This window comes from Carassius carassius, chromosome 25, assembly GCF_963082965.1.
Source record: "Carassius carassius chromosome 25, fCarCar2.1, whole genome shotgun sequence".
In the NCBI taxonomy this organism is placed as follows: Eukaryota; Metazoa; Chordata; class Actinopteri; order Cypriniformes; family Cyprinidae; genus Carassius; species Carassius carassius.
The window spans coordinates 24,664,096-24,675,236 of NC_081779.1; the positions used below are offsets into that span (position 1 = coordinate 24,664,096).

The 11,141-nt window shown below is 38.4% G+C and overlaps 1 pseudogene; it reads left to right on the forward strand.

The window, feature by feature from the left end:
- Positions 1–1,758: 1,758 nt before the first annotated feature.
- On the forward strand, positions 1,759–3,485 carry LOC132104572 (perforin-1-like; annotated as a pseudogene).
- The last annotated feature ends 7,656 nt before the right edge of the window (positions 3,486–11,141 follow it).

The following is an 11,141-nucleotide window of genomic DNA, read 5'->3' on the forward strand; positions in this document are numbered from 1 at the left end:
TCTCGGAAGGCTTTTCGTTTTCTATAGATAAGTTGTTCTATCTCTGTGTCATTTTCATCAAACCAGTCCTGATGTTTTCTGGACTGATACCCAAGGGTGGATTTGCATGAGTCATGGATGGTGGATTTGAGAAGGCCCCAGTGCTCTTCAATGTTATCAGGATATTCTTGCTGAAGACTTTTCTTGAGAGAGTCCTGAAGTAGCTGCTGGATGGCAGTTTCATTCAGGCTGTCAAGGTTCAGTCTTCGCCGTGTCTCCTTCTTCTAAATCCACCTCCTTTTCTTAAGTTTGATAGACATTGTGGATCGGATAAGGCGGTGGTCTGTCAAGCAGTTATCAGAGTCTATCATGGCCCTTGTGATGTACACATCACAGCCTCTACATGTTAAACAATGCCACGCACAGGCGTCCTCCACAAAGGGAATCCACCCTACCATCCCGGATAAAGTCCTATGGAGACCTGCAAGTGGCGACGGGGGCAGGTTTGTGTAGTCTGGAAGTACCTAGTCATGAGCTGGCACATCAGGCGATGGGTGTCAGAATCAGTCGCTGGGCTCTTGGGACGAGGCAGAAGAGCTCTTCGACAGCTACACCCATGACTAAGCAGTCCTATTTAGGATACGCTCTGCTCTGCTCATGACAATCCGTCTGATATTGGCCAACAACCAGACAGCGACAGTAGTGAGCGCCTATGCCCCTACCCTAGACTCCGACATGGAAGAAAAAGAAGCCTTCTATGCCTGCCTGGAAGAAAGGTGCTGTTCTACCCACGTGTTAACATTACGTCCATAACCTTCCAGAGCTGCTGGCTCGAGCAAGCCGACATGACCCGAGCCCAATCTAGGGCAGTTTTCCAGTCACATCTACTAAGTCAACAGGACTTATGTCATTATGTTCTCTGTCACAGTAAGAACTTCTTCAGCATCACATGACAGATCTTTAGAGCTTAGATTCACACAATAATGCCCTGATGCGGTAAGCTCAAGGGTGACAGGGGGCTTGAACATTGTTGCTTTGTCATTCTTAAGTCTTACTCAAAATCAATGGAATATCTGCTTGAACTTGGGAAGTCGTGGCCTAATGGTTAGAGAGTCGGACTCGCAATTGAAGGGTTGTGAGTTCGAGTCTTGGGCCGGCAGGGATTGTATGTGGGGGGAGTGCATGTACAGTGCTCTCTCCACCTACAATACCACAACTTAGGTGCCCTTGAGCAAGGCATCGATCCCCCAACTGCTCCCCGGGCGCCGCAGCATAAATGGCTGCCCACTGCTCTGGGTGTGTGTTCACAGTGTGTGTATTCACTGCTCTGTGTGTGTGCACTTTGGATGGGTTAAATGCAGAGCTAAAATTCTGAGTATGGGTCACCATACTTGGCTGAATGTCACTTCACATTCACATTCACTTCACATTCAACTACTTCAGTCGGAAATCTTCACCCAGTGACGTGCTTTGCCAGTACACACATTTGTATCGTCTGCCTTATCTTATTCCTGGCCAAGTCTTTGTTTGTTTGTCAAGGATGACTTGTTCTCTTTCTAACTACAGTAAAATATACATAATCATCATTAACTTGACTTTTATGCATGTGGTTTCATCAAGCTGTGGTGGGAACTTGTAGTTTTTAGCAACCATCATCTGCTATCATGCTAAGAACTGAACTAAACAACACATTTCTTCCATTTGAACACTTTAATAATGCTTAATGAGTGAATACTATTACTGAATACTGAATTTTGTGTGCCGTATGCATCAGACATTCTGCCAATGGTCCATGGGCATGATGTCTAAGGCTGAGACAAGGGCGAACACATCTAGAAAAACCGATTAGAGTGGAACCCTAACACTCATAACAATGCATATCATTTGTAGCTTCTACAAGTCTTTAACACCCACAGCTACACAACCATCATATGAAATGAGCAGTTAGAGAGAAAACATATTTTATTTTGATCTGTTCACCTGTAAATTCAAATGGTAAGGAACTATTAAAAAAAGAATCAAATTAATCATATTATTTCATTGAAACCTTTAGTGTTTAAAAACAATTTTTTTGATTTGATAAATTGTATGAAGATGTTTATTGTTAAGTAAAATCTGACACCATTAATGACTTAACATAAATATTGCATTTTCTTCTTTCACTACAGATCATGCAGGTTTACCTTGCTTTTTTCTGGACTTTACTTCTCATGACCATTTCTGGAGAGGACGACTTAAGTGCCTCAAAAGAATGTAAGGATGCTCCCTTTGTTCCAGGATACAATCTTGCTGGAGAAGGATTTGATGTTGTGACCATGGAGCGAAAAGGTTCTTATGTGATCAACACAGAAATATGGGATTTAGGAAAAGGCACTTGTAAAATTTGCAAAAACAAGTACATGAATGGAATGAAACAGAAGCTACCAGTAGCAGTTGTAGATTGGGGAACCTTGCCAAAGGATTCAATGAAAGTCTCCAGTCAGATCTTTGAATCATGTGAAGCACTGATCAATGATTCATCATTAGCTCTCTTGGATGGCTGGAAAGTTGGTTTAGATATCAATGTAGGTGGATCTGTAGTTGGAAGCACTCATTCCAGGGAAGCAAAATTTGCAATGAAAAAATCAAAAGAAGATCAATAGAGTTTCACCAAACATTTACAGGTTGTTTTTCCTCACTCATACTGTTAAAAAGTACAATGACTATGAAATTAAAACTTTAATTGCAAATTGTTTCTTCTTTGATTCCACTAAGTTTAAATGTATGTATTGTTTCTTTAAAGATATCGTATAGCTGAAAAGCCTCCTCTTCATGAAGAGTTTCTTCAAGCAATCAAATCACTCCCCGCATCCTACGATCCAGACGCCTACCGCAACCTGATCACCACATATGGCACTCACTATACCACAAGTGTTAAGTTAGGAGGGCAAATGAAAGCCATAACCGCCATCAAATCCTGTCAGGCTGCAGTGAGTAGACTTACAGACACTGCGATAAAAGATTGTTTGGATGTGGAAGCTTCTGGTTCACAGAGCACATCGACCGTGAGCGAAAAGAAAATTTTTTGTCGAGAACAGAAAAAAAAGATGCACACAAATGAAAAGTTCAGCTCCATGTTCAGTGAGCGTCACACATAGATTATCGGAGGAAACATCAATGGAGAAGATCTACTTTTTTCTGGTTCATCACACCCAGATTCCATAAAAAAATGGCTTGAGTCTTTAAAGAGTGTCCCTGACATTGTGCATTACTCTCTTAAACCCCTTCATTTCTTACTGAGTAATAAACACCCTGCAAGAAAAGGACTGAAGAAAGCTATTGAAGAATACATCATTGAAAATGCCCTCATACAGTGTAAAGATCACAAACCTTCTCCAATGGCTGCCCATATGGCTGATATTTTCAGCTCAAGAAAAGGTGTTCTGGTTAAAGACCTGCCGAGGCTTGAATTAGCTCTCAATAACTCAGATAAGTTCAGTTTCAAGAGCACTTATGGAAAGCTGTGACCTGCATCTTGAATTCATCCTTTATGCTTGAAAAATAGGCCTAATATAGCCCAACAGCACTTTCATCTGCTAGAAAAAAAGTATATCTGTAACCTTTGCTTACTTATAATCCTATTTCCTCTCTGCATTCTTGCATTAATAAAGCATTCACAAAGACAGATATGTGTGTTTTTTTTTTGTTTTTTGTTTTTTGTTTTTAAATGCAAAACTTACAAAATTGCAAATGCTACAGGCAGTGCCCCAAATGATTTCATTTTGTACCCACATTTGCCACCGACAACTTCATTTGTGTCCTTTGCAGTAGTTAACCAGTAAGTCAAAGTTTAACTGATGTGAAGTGAAGTGACATTCAGCCAAGTATGGTGACCCATACTCAGAATTTGTGCTCTGCATTTAACCCATCCGAAATGCACACAGACAGAGCAGTGAACACACACACACACTGTGAGCACACACCCGGAGCAGTGGGCAGCCATTTATGCTGCGGCGCCCGGGGAGCAGTTGGGGGTTCGATGCCTTGCTCAAGGGCACCTAAGTCGTGGTATTGAAGGTGGAGAGAGAACTGTACATGCACTCCCCCCACCCACAATTCCTGCCGGCCCGGGACTCGAACTCACAACCTTTCGATTGGGAGTCCGACTCTCTAACCATTAGGCCACGACTTCCCCCAACTGATGAACTGGCCATCTCCTCATCACACAAGAAATTATTATTTAGATGCAATTGGAATGCTAAAATATGGCTCTATTCAAATATGTTTAATTTCAAAGTGAAATACAAGAAGTTAATGTAAGGAATAATTGACAACCGGCTGTTGAATTATCGAAAAATAATGCAAAAACAGACGTATATCAACAGCAATAATAATTTGGACTGAAATCAATTATTCTGCCAATACCATTGTTACAAACACTCAAGACATTGTTGACATTTTATTTCAAGGCATTTGTCAGGTTTTGTCCTCAAAATGCTCTTGCATGTAGGACTAATTTCTTACAAATCTCATTTCACGCCTCATTCCAAAAAATAATTTAAAAGCTAGTAACAGGCTTGAGCAATTCATATGCAGTTATTAAAGAAAGAGATTTATTTTCTGAATTTACATATACTGAAAATGTTTTGGCAATACTATAATACTGTAAGAACTCAGATTGTAAAGCACACATACGACTAGGAAGATAAAGGTAATCCAAAACTATCTTAAATAAATCCACAAGTAAATCCAAATAGAGAGAGACAACCAAAGCATAGACACAAACAATACCTGACAAAGTGAAGGAGCTAATATACAGTAGGAACTTCAGTACTAATGATGACGAGTGTACACACCTAAACAAAATAACTAATCAACCAAATAACCATGACAACAATTTTAAATTGCTTTCAAAAAGGATGGTCATTTTTAACATTCATCCTTTTTTTTTTTGAGTTTTGACTATCTTAACACATTTTGTGATAAATGAGTGTTAAAAACGAAAAAGAAAAAATGCAACACAGTGTGTCCGACACAAAATGTGTTAATTATCAGTCAATCACATTGCTTCTTGTGTCACTTCATGAGCAATTATTCTTCTCAAGAGCAAGTTTCGTCGTTCTTCAACTTTTCATCATTGGTTAATATCTTCAATATGTGGAGGTAAGAAAAATCTTCGTATTTGGCATTATAAACATTACAATTGTCTTTTGTGATCATTTGTAGAGGTCATGGGGCATTTTACACATATACGAGGTAGCCAGAAAACTGCTTGATGAATTGCAGTGTGAGCTGCTCCCATGTTAACAACACAATTTTGGCAGTGGGAATTTATTTTAGCAAGCTTTATGGTTAATTTTGTTACATTATTGAGTGGAATCGCTTTTAATTAATCATTGACACATTGTAGTGTTTCACATAAGGAAATTCATGCTATTAACCTTTCTCTCATTTGAGTGCCTCATATTTTCTAAAATGCCCTAAGAGATTAACATTATCTCTGACGTTTACATTTTATTTGGCTTTCTAACCAACTGTAATGATCTCTAGCTGGGGTGCCTATGAACAACACCATAGGTACTCCACCTCTGACTCTTGCCAATCTACCCCAGACTACATTTCCCATAATCCTTTGCCAGAATCATCCTCACTGATTGCCTTCACCTGATTCTCATTACCTCATCAGTCTCACCCTATCTAATCCTGGTTCAGCATACACACCCATTCCTTGGTATTGTTTGTCTGTGGTGTTTCATAGTTTCTTAGTTCCCTTTTGCCTTGCCACAACCTTGGACTGTTTTCTTTGATCTGATTGTTTGCTGCCGTCTCTGACCTTCACCTGTTTTTTGGATTACTCTTTTGTCTGAACTTGGATTATACCGGTTTGCTGTTGATTGACCCTGTCTGTTTTGACCACTCTTGTAAATAAAGCCTGCACATGGAGTCCCAACTCCGTTGTCACACATCCCATTACATCAACATAAGCTTGCTATATTCCTTCTGTGTAAAAATAAACTTTGAATGGAAGATGACCCTAAAGAGCTTGTGACAGTTATTAGCTGGGTTTCCATCCAAAGTTGCAAATTTAATTTATGCACAAAATTGGAATATCGCACAAAACATTTTCATCTAACGATTCAAAGAGAACAAAATTGTCACTTCCTGATAAACCGGCACTATACATCACTAGAAGCTACTGAATATAATAATTTTCCTAAATCAGGGGTTTACCTAAATCAAAGCACATTTTGTATGTCTCTCTATATATGACACACCCACTTCAGGTCTTGCAGTCTCCACTAATGATGGAATTGATTTTAAATTTTGACTTTTTATGTAAATGTAGCAGGTCTAATAAATCTGGTATAAACTATGATTAAACTGAGTGTTTTTATTGCATACAAGGCCTGTTCAAAAATAACGAAAAATATCACATACTTGACACAAATTGTAACACATTAGTGTGTGGAAAATTTCAAAACACTTTCTGTGTTACCAGGATTAACACACTGGTTGAGTTAAAAGTAACACAAAAATGTTTTGTCCTTAAGTAGACACAGAGATGTGTTAAGAAATATTATTATTTTAAGATTATTATTAATATTAATTATAATAATATAATATTATTATAATATATAATAATTAGAGCCGGACAGTAACGGAGTACATTTACTTGAGTACAGAACTTAAGTACAATTTTGAGGGATCTGTACTTTACTCGAGTATCATTTTTGGGGAGTACTCATGACTTTACTCAAGTACATTTGAGAGGCAAGTATTGTACTTTTTACTCCGCTACATTTCTATCCATAACCATAAGTATCGTTACTTCTTCGGCCCCGTCCACACGGAGTTTACCCCAATCCAATCTTTTTTTTCCTCGTCTCAAGGAATATCCGTGTCCAGATGAAACCACAAAACAACTTAGTATCAAAGTATACATGCCAGACCAGCATGTGGCGCTGTAATTCTGCCACACAGATGCACTTAAAACGGAGAAGACATGGACTTGTTCATAAACCTTGCGCGTGATACACAAACGAACATGGAACAATACATTTATTAATCTGTGTTAATGTTAGTTAATAAAAAGCCAGTCGTTCAGTGTTTGTTAATGTTTTTGTTACTGTTACGTGACGTAGCGGTGTCTGACTAGGGGTGGGATGTGGGCTGATGATGTCATCGTTTCAGAAAATATATTCGAAAATATATTCGCCGTTCAAACAAAAACGCAAAGGCGGCGTTTTAAAATGTATCCACTCTGGGACCCGGTTTCAAAAAACATCCGTTTCACTCTTCCAAAACACCGGATTCCGTGTGGAAGAAACGCCTATCCGATAAAAAATGTGTGCGTATTCACAGAAACGCGTCTCTGTGTGGATGGAAAAAAAAAGGAAAAAAGAAAAGATGACTAAAGGACATTTGATTGAATTGAAGTACAGTACACACACACACACACACAGAGTTGTCACACATAGATTGTGTGTGTGTGAGAATGATGTTATTCAGCTGAATGTATTTTCTCCTGCCTTTGCCTGTATGTCAGTGTGAGAGGAAGGGGCTTAATTCTGTCACTCAAATGAGCTAAATTTAATTTTTCCTTCTTTGTACGCTGACCTAAACACAGCTGATTAGCTGATTTTCTTTAAACATTATTATTTTCTCTTCTATGCTGCGTGTATAACACGGTCGGTTTCAGAGGTGTGTCAGAACATTGCTATATTGCCTTCTTTGCTGGTTTAGGTTTATTGATTTGATTGATGAAAAAAACATAGAAACTCACATGTACACACAATTGTTAGCTGAATTGTCTTTTCTCATATTACACATTAATGTAAGCTGAGCATTTGCTTTGATATTCTTGAGCATGCAGTGTGTTTAACACAGTCAGGTTCAAATGTGGGTTCAAAAAATCCATTAAAGCTCTAGCAGAGGTTTGTCAGAGCGTTGCCATTGTGCTATTGCCTTGTGGGCAAGTGAGATATGTTAAATAAAGCAACGTGGTAAAAAGATGAAAATGACTTGATTTTACTTTCAATTCCTTTTACATTCTCCAAGGTATTAACATTTTTCATAACTCCATGTAAGACGATTCTGTACATAAATGTAAGCACTGTGGCAGTAGTAATGCAATATTTAGAAAATGTACTCTTGTACTCAAGTAGTTTTAAAAACAAGTACTTCAGTACTTTTACATTACATTTATTCACTTAGCTGACGCTTTTATCCAAAGCGACTTACAATTGCCACATATGTCAGAGGTCGCACACCTCTGGAGCAACTAGGGGTTAAGTGTCTTGCTCAGGGACACATTGGTGTCTCACAGTGGATTCGAACCCGGGTCTCTCACACCAAAGACATGTGTCTTATCCACTGCGCTAGCACCTTTTACTTAAGTACACGTCTGACTGTAGTACTTTTACTTGTACTTGAGTAAAATTTAGCAAGGGGTATCTGTACTTTTACTCAAGTAATGAAGCGGTATACTCTGTCCGCCTCTGATAATAATAATATCAAATGTCATTCCAATAAAGCAGTCAAGTGTGTTTCATATTAATTTATCACCATTGGGATTGGCATTCAGTGGACACTTTGTTCAAATTGAGCTGAAGTGCTGTTTATGTGGTTAAACACCTTGTTTCTAAAAGATTTTTGGAGTGTAAGGTTTCTTTTTTATTTCTACCAGAATAAGTAAATCAGGATCAACTCAAATCATTCACAGATTATGATCATTCACAGATCTCAAGCTTCATGATTATTCTCTCTACACTGGCTGCAAGTGGCACAAAGCAAACAGGACCCATTATAATTAGTGATACTGTTAAAACAGGAAACAATGAAGGACTGCTGATTCATACATTTGCTTTGATGTGTCCAGTTGCTGTTGCTGTCTGGCGTGGGGCAGCGCAACACAACAGTAGTGCACAGAGGAGACAAGATGTAATAAGACCTTCATGTTGTTTCAAACCCGTAAGACCTCCGTTTATCTTTGGAACACATTTTAAGATATTTTAGATTTAGTCCGAGAGCTCTCAGTCCCTCCATTGAAACTGTGTGCACGGTATACTGTCCATGTCCAGAAAGGTAAGAAAAACATCATCAAAGTAGTCCATGTGACATCAGAGGGTCAGTTAGAATTTTTTGAAGCATCGAAAATACATTTTGGTCCAAAAATAGCAAAAACGACAACTTTATTCAGCATTGTCTTCTCTTCCGTGTCTGTTGTGAGAGAGAGTTCAAAACAAAGCAGTCTGGATATCCGGTTCGCGAACGAATCATTCAGTTCACCAAATCGAACTGAATCGTTTTAAACAGTTTGCATCTCTAATACGCATTAATTCACAAATGACTTAAGCTGTTAACTTTTTTAATGTGGCTGACACTCCATCTGAGTTCAAACAAACCAATATCCCGGAGTATTGCATGCACTCAAACAGTACACTGACTGAACTGCTGTGAAGAGAGAACTGAAGATGAACACAGAGCCGAGCCAGATAAGAAGAATCGAGGAGCTGATGATACTGCGCATGTGTGATTCAGCGTGAAGCAGACTGACACACAGAGCCCATGAATGAACTGATTCTTTTGGTGATTGATTCTGAACTGATTCTTTGCTAGTGTTATGAGGGCGGGTAAACCGAAGGCTTGAATCAAGGGCAATCATCGCAAATGATGCCATTACGTCGAGCGCAAAAGAACCGGTGAACCGTTTTCTTCAACCGGTTTATTGAATCGAACTGTCCGAAAGAACTACTGGTGATCCGAAAACCAATGCAACTCGTGAACGAGTCAGTCTTTTGTTCGTTATCTGGCTCGGCTCGGTGTTCATCTTCAGTTCTCTCTTCACAGCAGTTCAGTCAGTGTACTGTTTGAGTGCATGCATTACTCCGGGATATTGGTTTGTTTGAACTCAGAGGGAGTGTCAGCCACATTAAAAAAGTTAACAGCTTAAGTAATTTGTGGATTAATGCGTATTAGAGATCCGAACCGTTTAAAACGATTCAGTTCGATTTGGTGAACTGAATGATTCGTTCGCGAACCAGATATCCAGACTGCTTTGTTTTGAACTCTCTCTCACAACAGACACGGAAGAGAAGACAATGCTGAATAAAGTCATAGTTTTTGCTATTTTTGGACCAAAATGTATTTTCAATGCTTCAAAAAATTCTAACTGACCCTCTGATGTTACATGGACTACTTTGATGATGTTTTTCTTACCTTTCTGGACATGGACAGTATACCGTACACATAGCTTCATTGGAGGGGCTAAGAGCTCTCGGACTAAATCTAAAATATCTTAAACTGTGTTCTAAAGATAAACGGAGGTCTTACGGGTTTGGAACAACATGAGGGTAAGTTATTAATTACATAATTTTGCTATCTGGGTGAACTAACCCTTTAAGTAACTTTTACAATCAAAAACTATTAAGTCTGATTCATATGAAACATTTTGATTAAGTGTTTTAACCAATAATATACTTATCTCTTGTTTTACGGACATTTAACTTTCATTTGCATTATATAAATGTAAATTTTCCACTACACACAATTAGAAACATTTTGTAACATCGCTATGATTTTTCCAAGTAAGACATATTCTTGGATCAACATATTTTGATGATCCTTAATCAACATTATTGTCCAAAAATATAGACTTAACCCAATCCCTACCCCTAAACCAAACCTTACCTATAATTAATTCTTAAAATCAGTGCGTGATGATAGCTGAGCACCTAACCTTGATTTTAAATTTAAAACAGATATTTCCTGAAAAGTTATATCTGAATTCTGATTGGTTGGTTGGAATTTTGTTCCAGGATCAACGAGAATGTTGATCCAGGAACATGCTGTACTTGGTGAAATCACGCTCTCCCATTTTGTAATACATTTAATTAATGTTATGAAAATATGTTAATTTTAATGCTTTATAGATCGTTAGACCCACAGATCTGCCGATATCCACTCCTTATATCCACTCTCTAGGAAATGGTTGGCTGATGTGCTATACACTGGATATTGACTTATCAATATGTATAGCATTTTACCCATAACAGAAATGTACAGCACTTTTCCCTCTCTAGATTTTGTTTTTGACATTGTGGAGCATCCGCTGTGGGAAATCTTACCTTTTCACATTTCCTGAAGTCCCATTGGCTCACGTTCAATTGAGTAGCCAATTATTG